This window comes from Neophocaena asiaeorientalis, unplaced genomic scaffold (assembly GCF_003031525.2).
Source record: "Neophocaena asiaeorientalis asiaeorientalis breed wild unplaced genomic scaffold, Neophocaena_asiaeorientalis_V1.1 scaffold273, whole genome shotgun sequence".
Taxonomy (NCBI): Eukaryota; Metazoa; Chordata; class Mammalia; order Artiodactyla; family Phocoenidae; genus Neophocaena; species Neophocaena asiaeorientalis.
Genome location: NW_020171827.1, coordinates 1,429,473 through 1,453,154, shown reverse-complemented (window position 1 = coordinate 1,453,154; position 23,682 = coordinate 1,429,473). Strand labels below are relative to the sequence as shown.

The 23,682-nt window shown below is 41.2% G+C and overlaps 1 pseudogene; it reads right to left on the bottom strand.

The window, feature by feature from the left end:
* Positions 1-1,167: 1,167 nt before the first annotated feature.
* Positions 1,168-23,682, bottom strand: part of LOC112396600 (uncharacterized) — a 394,687-nt pseudogene continuing 372,172 nt past the window's right edge.

Here is a 23,682-nt window from a genome sequence, read left to right as displayed (position 1 = left end):
TTGATGGGGCAGGCGCTGATATTTCCTTGCACAATTAATCTGCATTTTTAAGGGTTCAGTTTCATTTAATGAATATACAGTATCCCCCCGCCCCGCGACAAATTGATAATTCAGCCTTCAATTATGCAGAATTCAGCAAGTCTTAGATGTGTAATCCATCAGTATTTGATTTACAAACACAGAAAATTCCTTAATCCATTTGCCCTTGTTTGAACTGGGTTTGATAACTTAGTTATGACTATCTTCTTCACTTTGTGGCACACATCACATAGTTATTCTTGGAGAGATACAGTCACTGACGCAACCATGAACCACTAATTACAAGCTGCTGACATTCTGCTTGTCTATGCAGCTTTGAAGTTCTAAGTCTGTTTTTCTCTCATATGTGCTTGCTCAGTTTCATTCTCTTTCCCTCACTGCTCCCCTCCCCCCACCATTCCCTTTTTCCTTCTTTCCACTTCAAGCATTTCTGGATTCGCTCTAGGACTACCTGCAGAAAGCAGTCAGAGCGATCAGCTTCTCCAACCTGATTTCTTTCCATTCCCTCCCTACTCCCCACGCACAGAGATCTACAGTTTGGAAGTACAGTAATAAGGTCCCCACTCAGCCCCGCCCGCGGGAATGCATCAACAGCTGGCCAAACATAATCCAACACACAGAGCCGCCTTTGTAGAAATAGTAACAAACAGTGAAAGGGCCAGACAGGCGGCCCAGAAGAGCTCCCCGTGACAACTGGGAAAGCTCCTTACCCTCAGGTTTGAGCTGACTCCACCACGCTGGGCTTGGAGCACCACAGCTCAGGCACCCGAATCCAAAACAAGCCTCAAGTGCCTCCCCCAGCTTCACCAGAGGCTCTTCCCAGGGCATGCGTGTCTCCACATGGCTAGGCAGACGCAGGCTCTCTCTGTATTGAGTATGGCCGTGCCCTGCCACATGGTGCGTGCCCTCAAAATGCGACCCCGCCATCCCAAATCTCAGGAAGAGCATCTGCACCTGAATCTAACCAACTACCTGAGAGCTGGTAAGACCACCTCTTCCTTAGAAAAGGAACTTAAAATTCTTTTTTAAATTTTAGGCTGATCCGGGAATTCTAAAACATGTAAATATAAGACTGCATTCATCTCCATTGAATGTTTAGCATCTGAAGTCTGTGATAGCCAGCTGGTCTCAAAGTCATCTGGGATACATTTATTTTGATTAAATTGATCAGATTTCTATTTACAGGATAGAATTTTTCACCATACTGAATACAGCTGTGTTTACAGGGATTTGCAGAAGAAGAAGAAAACAAAACCCTACAATCAGTCCCAGTGAAGCACAGAGCACTCAGAGCTTCAAGGAGTTAAAGCTGAGGAGAGATGCTTTCACATTAACAGGAAAATTCTGCATGCAGCTGCTTTGGCCATGCTCTCTAGCTAGTCAGGAAATGGGTGTTGAGCTGAAGCTGAAAATACAAGCTGCAATCAAGCCCGACCCAGCAAAGTGACAGACTTCCTGTGTAAAATGGTCAGAAATCTCTCTCGTTTCATGTCTCTACATGCATGCACATGCGTTTAATCCATGCTGAAGGCTGCTCTTTTCTCTGGGGACACTGGTCCAGTCACCTAGCCCGTCACAGTTTTCTTCCTTGACGGCACCGGGGACATCCAGACTACAATTGACGGTTCCTCCATCCATGTACTGGGTTACAAATTATGCCATCCTCCCTAGAATGAGAATGCAGGGCGAGCGGCAGACATCAAACGGCATTCGGCATCTCTTTCTTCTCAGGCGCTCACTCGCTCTGCTTTCCTCCAACTCTGCCTCGTCGTCAGGCAGGCAGACACATCAGATACCTGGTTTATCCATCTTCAGCTCCACTCTCAGGTAAAATGCCACCACGTCTCGGCATGGGTTTTCCCCCAGACTAATCCCTGGGAGCAGCCCGAGCTGGGTGCGCCCTGCGGAGGATCGGTGGGCACTGCATGGACAGTATTCCTAACTTCTCCTGCCCTGGTCCTTGGCATTCTTTCTATCCATCCCACCCTGGGTCTTTTGCAGCATCACCCTGTCCTCCAAGTCCCCTCATCCGGCTGCGAGGGGACCCTGGCCAGAGTTCCACCAGCAGGTCCTTCTTCCTCACTACGTAGACCATCGATGCCGGGTTCGGGTGCACCATGGAGAAGCCGAGGCCAGGAGACGGCAGGAGCAGCTCAGGTAACCAGGGGAAGCTTGGCGTGCCCACAGCGATGTAGCCCTGGAGCTGTGAGTTAAGACGGTCTGGCTTCAGAATTAAAATTAAAAAAAAAAAAAGAAAGGAAGGAAGGAAGAAACACAAAACAGCGCAGCTCGGTGCCTGCGGGGGTGGAAAAAACAGACACAAACCATGAAAAAAAGCAAGAGTTAAAATCAAATTTCAAAAAAAAATAATACATAGATCAGAGTACTTCATGTGACTTTTATTTCTGACGTTTCTCGGGTTACTGGCCTCCCCGCCCCCTCCAAAATCTCTTCTGCCCCTGAACGCTACTGTCCATGAGTGCCGAGTCACAAAGGCTTTTTGCTCCAAAGTGCTGCAGACCCAGCATCACATGAGAAGCCACATGACAACTGCAGTCGGCTGCTGATGTGGTCAACTGTGTTGCCGAGGCACGGGAGTAGGAGGGGAGACAAATCTGAAGTGAGACATGCCCCTCTCATGCTGCCAAGGAAGAAATTTCCTTAAAAGAACAATGAGGAAAAGGCATCTCTGAAGAAATGCTTGTGAATGCCTACAGACTTTCATATACACACACTTACATAGCCTAAAGAGACCATGGGTGCTTCGAGACATTTTGAGGATGCTGTACCGCAGACACTAGCTGGATGGCAGCAAGATTATTTCTAGTTTGTATTAGTCAAAGCTGATTCCACTTAAGTGGATTCCTGAAAAGCACACACCATGTCTTCAGAGCATGATCAGGCTTGGAAAACCAATTCTATTATCTCTCCCTGCAATCTGTATCTGAACCTGCATTCTGAATAATTTATTTTTAGACTAATAAGATACTTGCCAAGACCACTCCCCTTTTCTTCAGTGAGTGGCACAGGCAATATTCACCCAAGTGGGAGAAGCTTGCCCCTTTGTAGGGAGAAAAGACGAGACAGTTTTCATTATTTTCAAAAAATGCAATTTATTTAAAGGCATACAAACATATAATAAAGTTCTCCTGGAAGTAAGCATTAAAAACAAGCAAAATGTTTCTGCTTCATTGAATTGACATGCCTCTTATTTGCAGTCTGGCATCTAATGCTGGCAAATGGTGGGGAAATTTTTCTAATGCTGCTCATGGCTGCATCTAGAGCCCTTAAGCCACTTGGGTATTGCTACTTGTCGGCAGGGTGAGAGCAAACAACTGCTTTCTGGAGCACCTCTCTGCAGAGGTGCTGCACTGCCAGGTACATTTTACTAGTTCCATTAAGGCAGGTAGGAGAGAGGTGGCCTCAGGGCCTTGTAGATTCCGTCACTCATCCTGGAATTAAATACGCTGCCAATTTGGGACATCCTGCCCATGACGTGAGCGGTATGCTTCTTTAGAAAATTTGATCATGCCACCTAACTAGAACCAGAGAATCAGTAAACAGGTGGCAAGAATTATCTACAACTTGTCTTATTCAACTGCAGATTGTCAAGGTAAGCGGCCCTTAATTCGTTCAAGATACACTGATCAGCCTCCAGTTGTAGGACAGTCAGGGATTGTCCTAGACACTGGGGAGAAGACGGGCAAGGTCTCTTCCATCCTGGAGCTCACAGTCCAGTAACTGCATGTAACTTTTTATCTTCAAAGCCAACCTTCTCCCAATTTGGATACTCCAAAGACATCTAAGGGAGAAACCCAGCAGTCACGTTTTCATTCTTTCCTAGCCATCAACCTGTATGAACTCCCAAGTTTTATGGATTCTTTCCCTACAAACTACCCTTGAATTTAAGATTTCCTCTCCATTCCTCTATTCTAGAGTCTACGCTCATGCACTCACACTCAACAATCTTCTCGCTGGTCTCCTCCTTTGTTCCAGTCCACTGGGCAACCTGCCACTAGACGAATCTTAATAAACCACAGTGTTCTGGATGTCCAGAACCCCTGTCCGTGGGGTCTGGGCAATCCACTGTCCAAAACTGAGGATGGCTCCTTATTTTTCCACATGCACATGCTACCAGTAAAAGACACCCTATATCTGACTGTACATTATTTCAGTAGACTGGTCTATTCCTGATCCTCTGAACACATCACCCATTGAATCAGGAAAAAAATAATAATTTTACTTGCTTTTGTTAATAAGTAGGCATAGAGCGCTGTAAGGAAAACAAAGACACATGAGGCACTGTTCCTGCCCTCAGACAATGTATAATCTATGGCACCTGCGCTTTTTCTATTGGCACTTACCATGTACTATCATGAATTGCCATCTCTTCAAGGTCTACTTCCTATAACAACAATAAACAGGTCTAAATCTGCCTACCAAATGAATGTTGGCTAAATAGCACCATAAAAGGGCTGAAAAGGGAAAGATTACTTGTACCTAAATGTCAGGAAAGGTCCCCAGAGAACCCTGAGATCTGCAGTGAGCTATGAAATGTCTGGACAGGGTAGGGGGCGAGGTTTGGGTCATAGCAATTAAGAGTAACAGCTATAGCGAAACACTAGCATTTAATTTATGCCAGGGTCTCTGCTAAGCGTTTCACACACATGAATGCACTTAATCTTAACAATCCTGGGAGGGACTCATTGCTTTGAAAAGCTCTTTTCAATGATACAGAACAGAAGCACAAAAGAGAGGTTAAATAAGCTGCCCAAGACTGCAGAGCAAGTAAGAGGTAAAGTACTTCTGGCCCCCGGGCACATCTTTCTAACTGCCATGCTGTACTGCCTCGGAGCTGGAAAACCACAAAGGTGAGAACACAACCTGACTGAAGGCGTGTGAGGGGATCAATCTGGTTGGAGTATAAGTTTTGTAGAGGTGAGACCAGACCAGGGACAGCCATATTATAAGGCTAAGGCATTTTACCCTTATCATAAGCCACGCAAACAAAATTACAGGTAGCCACGGCTATAATTAATACAGGGAGAAAGAAAGACTGGATATAAGGAGAGTAAAGAGGTTCCTGTAATAGCCTGACTTTAAGGGCATGGTGCCTGCACTCTGGTAGCGGCAGAAGAAAAACTGAGATGGCTTCGGAGGCTTTATGAGAAAAGAAATAACATTACTGAGGTATTCTTGGGGAATGGGGAAAATGATGATAGCAAAGTTGACTGCACATTTTTTAAACCTGGAGAAATTAGGCAAGCAGTTCCTTGAGCTTAGGAGTTGTGTCATTCATCTCTGTTTCCTGACTAGCAGGCACAACACTTGATACATTTTGTTTTTACGTGGTGAATGAGTCCATAAGTAAATGGAGGTAGAAATAGGAAAATTAAAAGCAATTCTACATAGAAGGAAAAACTCTACAGAAAACTTAATGTTTCATAGGACATCCAAGGGGAAAAGTCCATCATGAAATTATATACGTGGAAATAGAATCCATTTTCTGTTGCCACCTTTCGCCCAGGTTTGCGACGATACCTGCTTTCACCCTCACTACGCACCTCAGACGCTCCTCTTCAGGCCTGCTTTGATCAGGTCGTGTTGGCTCTGCCCTTCTCCAGCCACATCAATCTTTGCCCATCACCTGCAGACCCATCTTACCCAGGCCCAGCCCCTAATTCGAACACTGCACTTAGCAAGGCAATAAAATCAGTATCCTAAAATACTTTACCATTCTTTTTTTTTTTTTTTTTGATATGCAGCAAAGCAGGGAAACCACACAAGCTTATCAGCCTTCGCATACAATCTTAGCTCACCAGCATACTAAATTAACAAATGCACCTCATTTCCTAGGCAGCTAATGAAGGTTAATATGACATACTGCCTCTGGCTCTGGAAGTAAAAAGGGGTATTATTGCCTCATATTATAGCTGGGAAAAAAAGTTTAATAATCTTTCTCATCAGCCACAAAGAATTGGGTTTTTAATACCCAGATATATTTTAGTAAAAGTCTAGTATATCATCTCTAAGTGGAGTTCAAGAGCAGTGTTAGATAACTAGGGCGTTTCAAGACCCCGCTTACACTAGAGACCAAGGGAAAAAAATACAGTTAAAGCCAGATTTATTCCTACATTCTTAAAGCGAAAAAAAATGCAAATTTATGTTGGGAATATTTTTTATATTGCTTTAGGTCAATTCTAGTGATTAATCTTTAAATATTAAGAAGGAAACTTGAATCTGACAAATAAGTGATTTCAAGTAAATGGGTAATATGTGAGTGAGGTCACGCGTTTGTTCAGTGACACTCACACAAATGTGTTATGTGGACCTTCTAGGATCAGACGGTATATTAAGCATGATGGGAGGAGAATAAAATGAATGAGGCACTGTCTAGGCCCATAAAGAGCTTATGATACCCTCACCCAGGAAGACACTTCCCTCTCTTTGACAAAGGGGACCTACTGCTTTTGAACAACAGTAAAGCACAGCAGAGGTTAGTTTAAAAGAAAAGAAAAAAAAAAGATATTGCTTCTTGAAAGGAAGTCAACCCATTAGGCCACGTTGAAGTCTTACCCATAAAAGAGGGAGCTTGGATGATAGGAATACTCATTGAGTGTGACTCTTAAATCCCTTAAGTGAATAAGAATGCTACACTTTGGCTCTGCAATCCTGAGAGATACTGATTATAGTGACCAGACTGTAGAGAAAGGAAGGCTCTATAGGTCTATTTACTAGGTTGCTAGAGGACTTAACATTGCATGCCATGTTTTCTAATTTCCCCAAAATGGATACCGAATTAAGATTAGCTCTTCACAAAGCAGAATGACAAAGTGACTAATGGCTGGCAGAGCCCTGGTTTCCCCTCTTTCTGTTACCCAGTATTATTACCCTGATCCAGTTTACAGGGGCCAAATGGCAATTTGAAGGTGGAAAGACTGTGTTTGTTCACCTGTGAGTGGTTTGACCTTAGACTTTGCAGAGCACTGTCAGGAAGTCAGTTTTTCCATGCTCTTTACAGTAAACAAAGACAGTGTGGCTGGGATCCAAATGTTACAGAAGGTCAGGGACCAAACTGCCTCAAAGACAAAGAGACCGCTTCCAGAAATTGAAACACAAAATAGATGTGAGTGCCATCAACATTCCAAACTGTGCTCCTGTCCAGTGTTCGATTCAAACAATGTGACACATACCCAGCGTCAAAGCATAATAGAAATAGAATCGTAAAACCCCAGGTGCAGGAAAGCACCTTAAAGGTCATCTTGTCCAACTGCAAATCTGAATTGTGAACACTGCCCTTTAAAAATATCTCCTCCATGCAACACCTCCACTGAAAATGCAGTGCCCTGGGAGGGAGAAGCCCATTCCATCTTTTGAAGCCCTGAGCCAAAAGGTCTGGTTCCACGGTAAGGGGAACCTCACCGGAGCTTCTATTTATTGGCCCTCAATTTAGAAGCTTGGGAGCTCAAGTCTAGTGTACTTTTCACATGATGGTCCCTCAAATATTAGAGGGAATCTATCATCACCCACTCAGATGGTTCTTCTCTACACCAAATATTTGCAGTTTCTTTAGTCACTACTCTGTGATGTCTACTCCATTCAACATCCCATCTTCCAGCCTATGAATACATTCCAGTTTATCAGCAGCCCTTTGAACGATGTGTCACATGAAACACAACACAAGGTTCCACAGTGTGGCTGCACAGAGTACACAGTACTATCCCCTCCCTCCCTCTAGGAGTCCAGATCGAAATCGAAATCGGTGACGCATCATCTGCCTTGGCTCTCCAGGTGGGCACATCACAGTGATGATTCACGGGGCTCACCCGTGCCCGTGTTCACACGCCTTCCACCTAAACCGTCAGACAGCGGCTTTAGGCGATTATATGACCCTCTTTGCTTTGTGTTTGGTTAACATAGATGAGCAGATTCTACGGTAACAAAAAGGAAAGGAGAAGTAGTAAACTACCCTTGAAGGAAATACAAATGTATTTGTAAATACACATACTATCTCTTCCATGGGAAGATACAATCCCCACAAGGGTATGAGTTCTCTGAAGGCAATGAGTACACCTTCTGTTTTTCCTGTATCTCAACAGCACTGCATAAAATGAAGTACCTCCAAGTATGTAAAATAGCTTGGCCCGGTAGGAAGACCACTGGACTTTCGGAAGTCAAAAGCTCTGGGTACTGGTAGCCATGTCGCCACTATCTTTTTATTTGCTATATGATCATAGGTAAGCCACTCATCTTTTTCCACATCTTAGTTTCTTCAGCTGCCAAGTGAACAACTTCAACAATCCGCACCTTGAGCCGCCCAGCATTTCCACAGCTTATGTGGACTTTTAATTTTTAAAATTTTCTTTAATACAATGGCATAAATAAGATATTAACCCTTAGCTAAAGTTGCCTAAAGACTCTTATTGAAATTAGACAAGTTTTACATTAAACTGTCTCAAAACAAGTGAATGGCACATTCATGAATCAGAAAGTTCCTATGTCTAGAGTTGTTTATAAAAGAAGATGCCAATTAGATAAATTAGGTGAGTCTGACTCGAGGTCCTGAGATCTTTATCCTCGGATAAAATAACACTTTTGAATAGGTGAACCAATTACTGAGATTCTTGTGGTAGGGAATAAAATAAATGTCATAATGTGATATCACTGCTTTCCCATAATCCAAATGTCTTCTGAAAATGTCTTTAACTATACAGAGAGAACCTTTAGGTTGAAAAGATCTAGTTTCTCTCACATTCTTTAACTAGAACCATGACAACAGAATTGCTTGACATCAATCAGCAGTTCACACGATGGGAACACTCCTCACATGCTCAGTTAGAAAGGAAAGAATGACGGCCTATGGTCACTAACAGAATACCAGCTCATTGTGAGATCTGGCATTCCAGTAAAATTCACTCCACAATGAGATTCTAAGACACATCCCACCCTTGTAACATTAACCTGACAGGACACAATAGTTAATCTTTTCACTAAGTATGTTATCAGACTATGCAATTTTTTTCTTAGATCAAAAACTAGAAATAAAAATTGGAAAGGTAGGCTTGATTTTCACGAAATCAGAGCACAGTTTTGGGCCAGCCCTTCTTTCTGCACATCCTCCACTGTTCTGCGCTCAGCATCACCTTCTGCAAAGCAAGGAGGACTCTGAGTGTCCAGGCTCTAACACTCTCTGCTTATAGGTCAGAAGCTTTTTTTTTTTCCTTGTAAGGTCTTCTGTTCTCAACATGTAAAGTATCCTAGCTATCTATGATCCTGGACATCCACAAGTCACACTGCCTCCTAATCTGTCTCATTCTCAGAAGCCTCATGGCAAAGGCCCTACTGCAACACTATTGTCTCAGTCTCAAACCACCATCTGGGAGAGTCAGGCAGAGAGTTCTCAAGCTAAGATCCTGGGCTTGAGTAGCAAGGGTCACGGGGCACACCAGTGAGCCTGAGGAGAAGCCGTGACTGTGCGATGCACCTGTGTTCCAGACGCACGCAGCACTGGGGAGAGAGACTGATGCTTTTTGGTATTTGCAGAGTATAGCCAGATAGCAAATTGTTACATAATTAAGTGGCTAATGGTACTTGATGTGAACAAAAGTTGTAAACATTAGCTTACTGTCACCAATATAATACTCTAAAATGCAATTAGCACAAATGACCGCATCTCCCTTCAAGTCGTGAGGCAGAGTTTTAGAGGAAACTTTAAAATAATTTAAATGGCCATGTTTAGCATGCCAAACACATAGAGATATATATCATTGGCTGTTAAGACAGTGCAGTTTTCTCAAGCAATCGACTTAGGCATACATCTGCAACTCAGACTGCATGTCACATTGGAGCATTGCACACCTGCATCTGCTCTCCTTTGCTACAGGTCCCCCAAGATCAGCACTATAGTGTTATGGTGCCTACAGGAAGGTACAGATGTGGAAGGAGATAAGAGTGCCAGAATCAGAGAGATGTTTACTTTTTCTTCCATTTGTTTGAAGGCATGGTTTATATAAAATTCATTGCATAAGGTGAGAAACGTAGGCGCTCTTAAAAATTTCTGGAACATAAGATTCTGTGTGATTTTTTTGAAGTGAACTGTGGCTCGGAGATGATCTTTTTCTTCATGAAAATAACTGAGCTTACGTTAAACACTGGTTCTTGACACTCTTTCAAGCACACATACACGCGTATACACATTTTGTGTGCAGATGGATATTATGTGTATTTATCTTATTATAAAGTCAGAAAATTTACTTAATTATAGATACTAGTACATGAAATTATACAAATATATAGAAGATACTGTCAACACAGATCATTCACTTAAATTTAATAAAGTTGGCTCTAACTCTTGATAGTCTATGTTCCAAAGACAAATATTTGTTATTACTGAGGATGTTCCAAAGAATATTCTTTCTGAAGACTCTAAAGAAAATTTTTAGATATTTTAAAATGCTAATACAGACATGAGTATAGCATCTCTTAATGTATTTTTTTTTTTTTTTTTTTTTTTTTTTTTTTGGCGGTCCGCGGGCCCCCCTCGCTGCTGTGGCCTCTCCCATTGCGGAGCACAGGCTCCGGACGCGCAGGCCCAGCGGCCATGGCTCACGGGCCCAGCCGCTCCGCGGCACGCGGGATCCTCCCGGACCGGGGCACGAACCCGTGACCCCTGCATCGGCAGGCGGACTCTCAACCACTGCGCCACCAGGGAAGCCCTCTTAATGTATTTTGAAAGGACAAAGTTATTTGTGTGGGTATACTAAAAAGATAAAGACGATCTTATCACTGAGGCTGTAACAAGCCCTATCTATCAGTAAGATCTTATTGTTATCAGTTATTATCTTATTGTTATCAGTTATCATTATTATCAGTAATATTGTGAAACACTGGGAAAAGAATCATTCTAATAATATTGAACACTTAATTATCACTTAATACATGCTAGGCAATGCTCTGAGCACTCCACATTCAATCCTCACAAGGAAACCTATGAGTTAAGCATTATCCTTATCTCCATTTTACAGATGAGAAAACCGCAGCAACCAAGATGTCAAGAACTTTGACCAAGGCCACACAGCAAATAGGTGGAGGAGCCAGGCTGCAAATTCAGGCAGTCAGGCTATAGAATTCTTGCACCAGACTCCATCACTCTACCTGTGTCTCTCTTCCTTCTTTCTCCCCTCTCCCACCAGACCCCAAATACCAAATACCAAATACTTAAGGCTGATCCTACCCTTGGGTCTGCCCAGGTCTTCACATCATTATGAAAACAACAGCAAAATTCAAGGAAGAAAAGACAACTCTTCTAGTGACATGTTTACCTAGTGAGAGATAATCAAATGGCATACCATAGAGTTTTAAGGAAAATTAAAGCAGGGCACCAAGGTTGACAAGTTTGTTCATACCACAGAGACAGTGACTAGAAAAACATGTGAATGTATAAATCAACATGGTGGGCTGAGACATGCCTGGGAGTAGTAGAGAGACAGCTAGAAGGGGCTAGATGAGAAGATGAGATAGATAAGCCCAATCCAATAATCATATTGATGACAGCCAGTATGTATTAAACATCCATGATATAGAATCAAGCTTTCTACAGGGGCTTTAGAACCACTCAATTTTTACAACTCTGCAAATCCGCTATTATTTTTATTTTACAAATGAGGAAACTGAGGCAGAGATTGAGTAACTTCCTCAAGATCAAAGAGCTAACGATCATTTGAGGCAAGAGTCACACCTTCGCTCTATTTGACTCTACAGCTTGTGCTCTTGAGATTATAGTCATATTACCACAGGCCAAGTTCAAAGCATTATCTAAATCAAAAAAGACCAATAGGGAGGTCTAGGCGAACAGGATCAAACCCCAAGCATCTGGGTCATTAAGATGGCACCAGTACACAACATTGAGCTCAGACAGTAGGAGCACAGATCAGAGGCAGCTTGCTCTTTGGTTATGGGCTTCAGTCCTGTGCCTGCTGAAAGTAAATGCCATCTGATTGGAATCAGAGTTGCCTGGATCATCTCAGAGCCAAACAAATAGAATTAGCTGCTGCAAACCCTTTTGGGAATTAATCAGAGTGTAAGTAAAAACATAACCATATAAAATGAGCCCTGATAAAGTCTGGAAACAAGGGAACTTGGAGTAGCTAAGAGAAATGACCAAGATGTAAATAAGAAGCTAAATAAACTGGGGCCACCTATAGGATAGAGCCACGTCTGGGATGGACAAAGTGTGACGAACCACAGACAAAAAGATGGTGAATTCTGGATAATAAGAAATGTTGATGAGATGGAAGAACCACCTGTTTTATGTAAAGGTCCAAATAACCAGATCACAGTGGACAGCCACTCAAATCATGCCTTCATAATACAGAGTGTTATTGAGAATAACTCAATTCGCAGGGAGCTTTAGGCAGCCAGTACTAGATGGCCTGTCAGGGAAAACAGAAAGATAATTACAGAAAAGAATCATATCCTCAGAAAAACAAAAATTAATCAAACTAAGTTTGTAAAGTCTATCTTACAGATACATTGTCTGGACTCATGCTCCCAAAAATACTGTTTCTGATTTTATGCCAGTGCATTTGGCTAATTTAATGGTTTCGTCCTGTTACTTCTAAACTTTAACTCGTAATATCTTAGAATCTTTCCAGTTTCTTAAAGAACCTTAAGAAATTCATAATCACAAAGGACAAAATTTATTTTCAAAAAATTAAACAATGATATAATGGTTTCTCTGTTGGAGAAAAATCAATCATATGACAATCACATTAAAAAATGTAACGCCAATCAAATAGAGGTAATGCTTGATTAAATACAAACTGATAGGCAAATTTCACTGAATAGCACTGAGATTCAATTGAAACACTATCCCATTAAAATTTTTTAATATTTAAAAAAATTTTAGAATAGCTTTAGATATAGGAAAACGTAAAAGAGACTACAGAGAGCCCCCAGTATTTCTTATTATTAAATCTTACATTGGTAACAAGGAATAACTGATACAGTATTAAGTAAAATTCATACTCTATTCAGAGTTCCTTAGTTTTTACTTAATGTCCTTTTTCTGTTCCAGGATCCCATCAAGGATGTCCTATTACATTTATTTGTCATGTCTTAGGTGCCTCTAGGACATGCATTACTCAGACTTTCCTTGTTTTTGATGGTGTTGACAGCTCAGGAGCTGTGTGGAATGAGAAGGCCCTTCACTTTGGCTGGTCTGATGTTGTCCTTATGGTTTGACGGGGGTTATGGGTTTGGGGGAGGAGAACTAACCAGTGCCATTGCCATTCTCACCACATTATATAAAGGATACATGCCACCAAGGCGCCTTTTTATTGTTGACGTGAACCGTGACCGCCTGGCTGCAGCAGTGCTCGGCAGGCTGCTGAAGTTACTCTTCCGCCCCACCCTCCACCCGATTCCCCATGCTGTGCTCTTTGGAGAGGTGTCACCAGGGGCAGCCTACACTAAGGAGTGGGAAGTGATGCCCCAACTACTTGTGGGCAGAATATCTACATAAATCATCTGGAACTCTTCTGCAGGGGAAAATTGTCTCTTCTATTTACTTACTTAGTCAACCTTTTTCAAATATCAGTATAGACTTATGAATATTTGTTTTATACTTTGGGCTATAATCCAATACTATAAAGAAAATTTTAATGGAGGGAGACTTATTCAAATTGATTGGCCAGAATGGACCAGCCACCTTTTGACTCCCGTCCAAGCAAAAAGATTGTAGGTGGAGCTAAGTGCTTGGATGTCATGTACACCTTGAAGATGAAGATGCAGAGGGTCATGAGGACATTTCCTCTGTTGCATCTTACAGAGGAAATGAGGACGTTCACCCTCATTCCAGGGGACTTTTCCCCTTTATTTCTGATATAGCCAGGATAAAACTCAATATATAGTCAATGGCTTCAATTTAAGCATGACGTGGTTACTGAAATCCTTAAGGCAAATGTTGGATCAATACCTCAGTCTCACAGAAATAACTCTGATGATGTAAGTGGGTATGACACGATCCAATATACTGACTGCAAGTATTTCAGGTATAAATGTGAAAAACATTTGCTCTTTTAAAATTGTTTTTAAAACATAGATACTGTAACACTTGGAAGTATAGGAATACAATTGAAGGTTAAAGGAATATAGTAAATATATTAGGTACTTACTACATATCATTCATTAGCACAAAGTAACTTTAGGCATAAAATGCATAAGACTCCGTAATAAAGAAAAAGTAGGGTGAGAGAGAGGCATGGACATATAAACACTAACAAACGTAAGGTAGATCGCTAGTGGGAAGCAGCCGCATGGCACAGGGATATGGGCTCGGTGCTTTGTGACCGCCTGGAGGGGTGGGATAGGGAGGGTGGGAGGCAGGGAGACGCAAGAGGGAGGAGATATGGGAACATATGTGTATGTATAACGGATTCACTTTGTTATAAAGCAGAAACTAACACACCATTGTAAAGCAATTATACCCCAATAAAGATGTTAAAAAAAAAAAAGAAAAAGTACATGAAAAAGTGGGATAGAAAGATACAGAACACAGTATAGACTGGAAGGAAATAAAGACAATAAAACGTAGATTTTATTCATTCATTCAACAAATATTTACATAGCATCTGCTATCGGTCAGCAACCATGATAAAGGCTAGGTATATTAAGCTGAGTTAAAACACTTACAGATTTTGCTCTCATGTAGACTATTAGGAAGATAGATGTTAATCGGATAAGAGCACTGTTGAAACACGTGCAGGAAAGGGATAACTTAGTAGGCCTGGGCTGCTCAAACCCTGTACATTCTCATCTTCAGGACTGATCCTTGGCCTGGCACCTGGGAAACGACCTCCAAGTCCTTGGAATATCCTACCAGATAAGAGTGTCTTTGTATGCCTGAGGCTTTGGCCACACCAGATAGTTTATGCTAACAATGGGATCTACGGTGAACGTCTGTGCTTTTGTATGCCTGAGGCTTTGGATGACACTGCATCAATTTGACCTCTAGGGGGCTGGAGACTCGAGTAACTAGCGTGCTGCATGCCTATATAGCTGAACCCCAATAAAAACCCTGGACACTAAGGCTCAAGTGAGCTTCCCTGGTTGACAACACTTGGCAAACGTGGTCACACATTATTGCTGAGAGATAAGTGCTGTACCTGTGCCTCCACTGGGAGAGGACAACTGGAAGCTTACACCTGGGTCTCTCCTGGCCTCCACCTATGCACCTTTTCCCTTGCTGATTTTAATCTGCATCCTTTCACTGTAATAAACTGTAACTGTGAGTATAATAGTTTCCTTGAGTCCTGCGACTCCTTAGGGCAAACCACTGGGCCTAAAGGTGGCCTTAGGGACCCCTGACGTTAAACTACAGTGAAAACTTGAGGCACATACTCTGAAAGCATTTAATTTATGGGAGCTTATAACATAGTTACCTGAAGTAGACTAGGGGGTCAAGGTAGGCTTTCCTGAAGAAGTGATGTTTGGATTGACATCTAATGGATGTATAAGAATTTATTAGTAAGTACGGCAGGAGTGGGGAGAGGTTTCCAGCATGGGGAAGTACATGCACAAAAGTCTCTGGTGGACGAGAAGAGAGTGTGTACAAGCAGCTGAAAGTGAACAGGTGTGGCTGGAGCACAAGGAGCAGCAGGAGGTAGGAAGGGAGATGGGCTGGTAGACGCCTGTGCTTTTGGATGCCTGAGGCTTGGACCACAAGGAGGGACAGGCAAACTTGGCCATTATCCTCAGAGCAGTGGGAACCCATGGAAAAGTATGAAACCAGGAGGAAATCATCAGCTTGGCCTTCTGAAATGAGAACTCTAGCAAGAGGGTAGATAATTTACTGGAGGTGATGAGTAGACAGAGAGAAAACAGAGAGACCCCTTTTTATAGTACTTAAGATGAGAGGTAATGGTATCTCTGGAGGGCGTGGTGGAAGTGTAAACATTGAGAAATGCAAGCTTTTACTAGAAATTTAGTGCGCCAGCTTGACAGGGCTTACTGAAAAATGGGAAATGAGAGAAAAGAGATCATGGAGGGATCTACTTTTCTGACTTGTGTAAACAACAGGATGGTTGAGTCACTCACTGAGGCAGGAAACATCAGGAGTGACCAGACATTTTCTTCTAGGGATGAAGCACCAAAACACTGTGCATTTGATCTTGGACACATTGACTTTGATGTGCCTTTAGAGCTGAAAGTGGAGATGTTCATAGGCAACTGAATATCTAGGCAACTGAATATCATACATATGTAGATAATAAAAATTCACGTTTCATTCACAAATTATACTACAGCTAAGCATTCAAGTGGTCTTTGCCATTTTTCCAGAAACTGTTTTAAGCATTTTACATACACGAACTCATTTTATCTTCACAGCTAGATGAGGCAGATACTATAATTATCCTCATTTAACATATAATGAAACTATTAGAAATTAAGTTGCTTGCCTAACGCACACAGCTGGGATATAAACCCAGGCACTCTGCCCCTGGTGCTTGTGGTCTTACCTGTCATGCTAAGCTACCTCTCATAACAAGCCAAGGAAAGAAATGAGACTAATTTTGGAGACAGTAGGGAATAACACAGAAGAGGGATTTCAAGGGTATCAATAATTTAGTAACTAATTAGACCTCTTTTTATAGTACCTTTTGAAGAGGAGAATGTATTGTCAGAAACATAAAGAAAAAGAGGAGATTGAAATACCCTGGAAGCCAAGAGGAGTTAGTGTTCAAAAAAATGTATTTTTTAATGCTATTAAGAAGTTTACTGAGAAGAGGACCCTGAAACTGACAACAGAAGGCCATTGTGCACTTAGGAAAAGCTGTTTTGATGCAGTGATGAAGACGGAAGCTAAACTAGAGAGGGGTGATTGAGAGGTAAAGAAACGAAGACAGAAACACATTCATCGAATTTAGCCATAAAGGGGAGGAAAGAAAACAATACCTGCAGGGGGATACGGAGTCGAGGAAGGGTTGTTTGTGTGTGAGACCAGAGAGCTTTAATCAAGTTTTAAAGGCAATGGAAAGGATGCAGTTGAGAGGGAGAAGTTGAGTATACATGAGAGAAAAGAGTACAGATAGTGCAAACTTCTTCAGCAGTTAGGATGAGACAGATATGAAACAAATATATTCACGCAGAGCCAAGGAATGCAATGATACTCTACGTAATATATGCCTTGGAAACTAGTAATAGATCCGGGTCTTGCCTACTTCCCAGGTTTGATCTCATAGCATCCTCAGGTTGGTTTCCTTGCCTTCTGGCAATCTCTGCCTGCTTTCATAACTCAATATGCCATCTTCTTCTCGCTTCAGATAATTTGCACATGCTCTCCTTTTGACTGAGAAAGTTCTACCCTCTGCCCAATCCCCCACCTTTTCACCCGGTTTCTATCCTGGTAAAGATGTTTAATACATAGCTGTTGGATGAATGAACTGTGTCCATGACACTTACTGAAACAAAAAGCCCTCTGAAACTCAGTATGATTTTGGATATTTGTTTCAATGAAATTCTCCATCTAGTTACGACTATAATCTTTTTACCAATATAAAACTGAGTCATATTTAAAGAAAATGTTGGCGTGTACCAGGCATCTTGACTTCATATATTTAGTCATATTTTTAGATCCAGACTTATATTCTTCGCTCCCACAAATACAGAAACATACATATATGCCATTTTATTATTTTATCAAAAAAGAATATTTTCAAGCAAAAGTGTCTGTACTTAGCATGTCCACGAATACTCCCCTACTAAGCAAGCAACATAGAAAGCCAAATCCTAATCAGAACGCCAATCTATTAATTTACAATGAGATGTGCAACTACCAGTACAACCAGATGTTCTTGTCAGTCTGACCAATGCCCTATTTTCATCCCAGAGCAGCTTCAACTACAGGTTGGTGAATCTTACATAAAAATGTGGCTTGGGCCAGAAAACAGACAGTACTGTGAGCAGAAAGCTAGGAGGTACCAAACACCACAGACCAGAGTCTGAGTAGAAGAGAGGGAGTGGTGGCCTATATGCAAAGGACTTGCCTGGTTTTCATGATATTAGCAGGGGGGCTCTGATCAATTTGTCATGTATTCAAGCAATGTTAAAAAACTGAGTTCTCACAGCTCATGCCCACAATGCCTTGTATTTGCCAATCAGCCCTTGCAACGGAGAGAATTAATGTATGACCATAAAGCATACTTTCAATTATGGTGTGTGATACTCAACCTAGGATATACAGGCATTTCACAGACATGGTCAGACATCTTGAGAAGTCCCTACACTCTAACATTCTCCAGAAAACAATGGTTCAAGCCTTTAAAAATCCTTCCAGGAAATAAAAAGAAAAATCTAGTTTCTAGCCTTATAGCATTCATATAGCTAGGCTCCATTCTTTTACAAAACAAAGTACCTGTGAGGTGACCAAAACTAACACAAATCAGATCAGTTTCAGAGAGTAAAGAGACTGTTGACACCCTTGAGTTATTGGTGACGAGGCAAAATTTTAATTTGGATGCTTCATAACAGGACTCTTTATAGGATGAAAAGAAATTTGAGCAGCTTAGATTTAAATTCTCTCTATTTGAACCCAAATACCAAGCCATCTAAAAGGGAGAAGGAAATCTAAGAATTCAGAAAGGGTAACAACAAAAGCCTATCCCCCAATTAATCCACCGAATATAACCAAGGAATCCGTTCCCTCCATATTTGAAGAGCTTTTAGGTAAAAAAAAGAAAGGAAAGTAACTCTTTCTATTCTTAGTTTCATTTTTAGATTTTTCATAAAAATCTGAAGAATCATTATGATTTTTCTATAGTAGCTATAGAGAACAAAATGAAAGAGTGATGATGGCTTGATGAATCACAGGGTGATGAGATACTACCACTTTGTGTTGGCTTCATGGTATCTAGAAATTATTTACCAAGTCGACGGAGAATAAAGTATTAATATAGATTATTAAGCATCACAATTTTTTCTAGAAGAAATTTTTATAACTTTTAATGATATAACACTTATGTTTCTCTGACAAAAACTCCACGGAAAGTAATTTAATTTCTCTATGATCCAGTTCCCATTAACAAAATATGTTACTAAGATAGTAATAAGAGAAAAATATATTTCCCTAGGACATGTCTTGTTAATAAATTACTTAACAGATCTCAGAAAAGATCATTTTTATTAAAGCACGGCACTGTGAAACTTAAGGCACAGAGATATCAATTGCTTTGGCCTAATGATTGTCTTAACCATTGGCAAGAAAGGGAAAAGATCCGTGGCACCGTAAAGTGGAAGAGGTCTCTCTCCGTATATAATAATGTGAAGTTTCTAGAAAGTTTCAAGATACCTGATTTCCACTGAAATCTTAAGGAAGTCACATATCAATCAACTACTCCAAAACTGCTGTCAACATACTCAGAATTTACCTTTCTTTAAAGGGCATATAAGAGAAAGTACATGTGCTTATACATGCTGTTCATTTTGTTTCATAAAATAGACCCAAGCTTCTCTCCTAGTGTATAACATATATAATAACATATATTACATACGACAGGTATCTTTACAGAATACATCACGCTAGGAAATTCAGAGATGATAACTACTTTTAATCACAGGAGTTCGAGTCTCTCTCAAAAACAGAATCGGAAAAGACTGATTTGCTTGTTTGATCCAGAAAATGATCTCAGCGTCTTTTATATCTTCATGCCCAGCTGAAGTTGAGATCTTGTGCTCCCTGAGAAAGTGTCTTGAAGCATCGTGCTGGGCACTGAGGATGCTCAGCTAAAACAACTGGCCTTCAATTTCCTGGCCTCTCACGTTGTCACAGGAATTTTTTATTTTTTTAAGATTTATTTATTATTTCTTTATTTATTTTTGGCTGCATCGGGTCTTAGTCGCAGCATGTGGGATCTTTCATTGGGGCGCACGGGCTCTTCACAGCAGAGCACAGGCTTCTCTCTAGTTATGGCGTGCAGGTTTTCTCTCTCTAGTTGTGGCATGCAGGCTCCAGGGCACATGGGCTCTGTAGTTTGTGGCACGCGGGCTCTAGTTGAGGCGCTCAAGTTCAGTAGTCGTGGCACGCAGGCTTAGTTGCACTGCAGCATGTGGGAGCTCAGTTCCCCAACAAGGGATCAAACCGGCGTCTCTTGCATTGCAAGGAGGATTCTTTACCACTGGGCCACCAGGGAAGTCCCGAGGAATTTTTTAAAAGTTGCAGTTAGCATAATACCCTCAAGGTCCATCCATGTAGCAAATGGCAAGATTATCTTTTTAATGGCTGCGGGGTATTCCATTACATATAGATACCACATCTTCTTTATCCATTCATCTGTTGATGGGCACTTAGATTGTGTTCATATCTTGGCTATTACGTATAAATAACGCTGCAATGAACACAGAGGTGCATATATCTTTTTAATTAGAGGGCATTGTGCTAAGTGAAATAAGTCAGATGGAGAAAGACAAATACCACATGATTTCACTCATATGCAGACTCTTAAAATAAAACAAAACTACAACAAAATAAATGGAACAAACCAAACCAAGAACACAGATACAGAGAACAGAGTAGCGGGGAAAGGGGGTACAGAGGGGAAGGGGGGTGGGGGAGGGTGAAATGGGTAAAGGGGTCAACTGCATGGTGATGGATGTAAACTAAACTTTTGGGGGTGAGCATGCTGTAGTCTACACAGAAGTAGAAATATAATGTACACATGAAATCTATATAAGGTTATAAGCCAATTAAACCAATGTTACCTCAATAAGTGAATTTTTTTCTTTTAAACTTAAAATACAGAGTAGCCAATGCAACAATAGCATTAAAAAGAAAGGGAAGCCATGCTAACTCTTCCTGGGACTAGGGAAGGCTTCATTGACAGTGTAATGGCCAAGATGAATCTTGAAAGATAAACAGAAATCACCCACGTAGAACAGAGAGGAGTTCATTTCAGGGAAAGAAAACAGCACCACAACACACTGGGGGAACTGAAAAGGGTTCAAAGTGCTCTTATAAAGCAAGGGAAATTCCACACGAGGCTTTTATAATCCAAGTGACTTGGAATTTGACCTGTGTGGAGGAGGGAAGGAGTCTACTGAAGAATATTAACTGAGGGAGAGTGGTATGAGCAGGTTTTTATTCCAGGATAGGTCAAAAGATATTTCCGGAAATATTAAGCAGGTTGGACCAGGGTGGTGAGAAACAGGTGACAGAGAATCTAAGGCAACACTGAGAGACCAATTACATTTGTGAATCATAACTGAGAGAACGTGTTATATAACTAAATGTGGAAGGAGAAAGAGGGGAGAGTCTTTTAAGAACCCAGGTAAAGAGTGAAGCCACCGCCTGAGAGAAGACACAGCATAGAAACAGGAGTGGTCTGGTGTGGGACACTACAGAAGAGGCCACCATCATTCACAAAGTGAGGTTTTAAGCATTTTTCAGTCTTTGGTCCTTTTTTTCCTCTTTTTAATTACAAGTTATTACAAGATACTGAATATAGCTCCCTGTGTTATACAGCAGGTCCTTGTTCGTTATTTTATGTATAGTAGTGTATATCTGCTAATCCCAAAGTCCCAATTTATTCCTCTGCCCCCTTCCCCTTTGATAACCATAAGTCTGTTCTCTATGTCTGTGAGTCTGTTTCTGTTTTGTAAATAAGTTCACTTGTATCATTTTTTAGATTCCACTTAAGTGATATCACATGATATCTGTCTTTGACTTACTTAGTATGATAATCTCTAGGTCCATTCATGTTGCTGCAGATGGCATTATTTCATTCTTTTTTATGGCTGAGCAATATTTCATTGTGTGTGTGTGTGTGTGTGTGTGTGTGTGTGTATCTATATCACACCTTCTTCATCCATTCATCTGTCGATGGACATTTAGGTTGTTTCCATGTCTTGGCTATTGTAAATAGTGCTGCTATGAACACTGGGGTGCATGTAGCTTTTCGAATTGAGAGTTTTCTCTGAACATATGCCCAGGAGTTTGATTGCAAGATCACATGGTAACTCTCTTTTTAGTTTTTTAAGGAACCTCCATACCATTTTCCATAGTGACTGCACCAATTCATATTCCTACCAACTGTGTAGGAGTGTTCCCTTTTCTCCACACCCTCTCCAGCATTTATTATTTGTACAGTCTTTGGTGCTTTTGAGAATCACATAAAAGCTATGAATCCTTTTCCCAGAAAGATGCACATACCCAAACCTATATCAAATATGTAGTATATGATTTAAGGGCATTCGCAATACACCTTTGGAGACTCTTAAGAACCTCCTAAGACAGAATAAGTAAGGAAGAAAACTAAAGCTGAAACCCTGAGGGACACCATCACTAAAAAGACTGGCAAAGAAGGACAGTTCAGCAAAGGAAACTGAGGATGAATAATCAAGGCAGTTCGATGGGAACCAGGAGAGAATGACATCATGGATTCGAAAAAGCTGCCAACTTCCAGAAGTAGGAAACAGGCAGCAATACCAAATGTTATTAAGAAGTTACGTGGAATGAGAATTAAACATAGGCCGTCACCGCTCATCCGTCTGTAGATGTGCTGGTCCAGAAGCCAGACTGTTGTGTAAGATGAAGAAATGAGGAAGAAGACTCAGCATCTATACAGACACACTTTCAAGAAAACCGGGCAACTAGAAAGTCTGAATGAGTAACAGACGTAAGACAGATTTTTATTTATTGCTTATCCATAGGTTAAGGGCAAAACACGAGCATGCTTTTTGGTTGAAAGAAAGGAGCAGAGGAGTGAGAAAGACTGAGATAAAGGAGAGAGGAAGAAAATTAATTCAGTAACTTTTGAATTAATCAGGTTAATTTTATGGATGAGAATGGACATTTTCAATGAGATTGAACAGAAAGAAAACCTTTCAGCTGTAGATAATAGTGGGTATGAAGGACAGAGAAGATAGAGGAGATTGCATGAGATGCTATTTATCTTCCCTGTAAATTATAAAGGTGAGATGGTATTGTATGGTTAATGGTAGAGGTGGGAAAGGTAGGCTCATGCTACAGATACTAGTACACTATCTTTTTTTCACCACCACATGCCAAATACCTAGCACAATGCATGGCACACAACAGAAGCTCAGTAAATACACATTGAATGAATGACTCCAATTTGAGGAATTTAGGCCCATGGCAAAATGTACAACAGCTGACATGTCAAATGAGAATAAAAGGAAAGGAAACCTTTCCTAACCAGGGAAAAGGAAAAGGTGTTCCACATATTTTTAAGGTGTCCTTGAAATATATGCCCTAGTACAGAGCTCTGGATGCCCTGCAGGGATCTTAGAAGGAAAAGATAAGACAACCTTCTCAAGAGCTATTCAACTCTGCCCTCCTCACACATCCTTAGAAAGCAGGTATCCACTTAATGAATAAGTAATTACTGACAGCTGGCAGATAGGACACGTAACTTTCTTATACAACACCCAATACTCTTCAGCAGAGATGGACAACACAGAAAAATTAGTTAATTACACTGTCAGTTGGTCACCTTGCTCTGCAGACCACACAAAAGCAAAAAGCAAGCAAGCGGGGCCAGACACTTTGCTACAGCACGCATCAGTCTTGATGCATGAGAGTGCTAGGTAATCTGTGCTTTGTATGCTACACATGAGATGGCTTTCTCATGT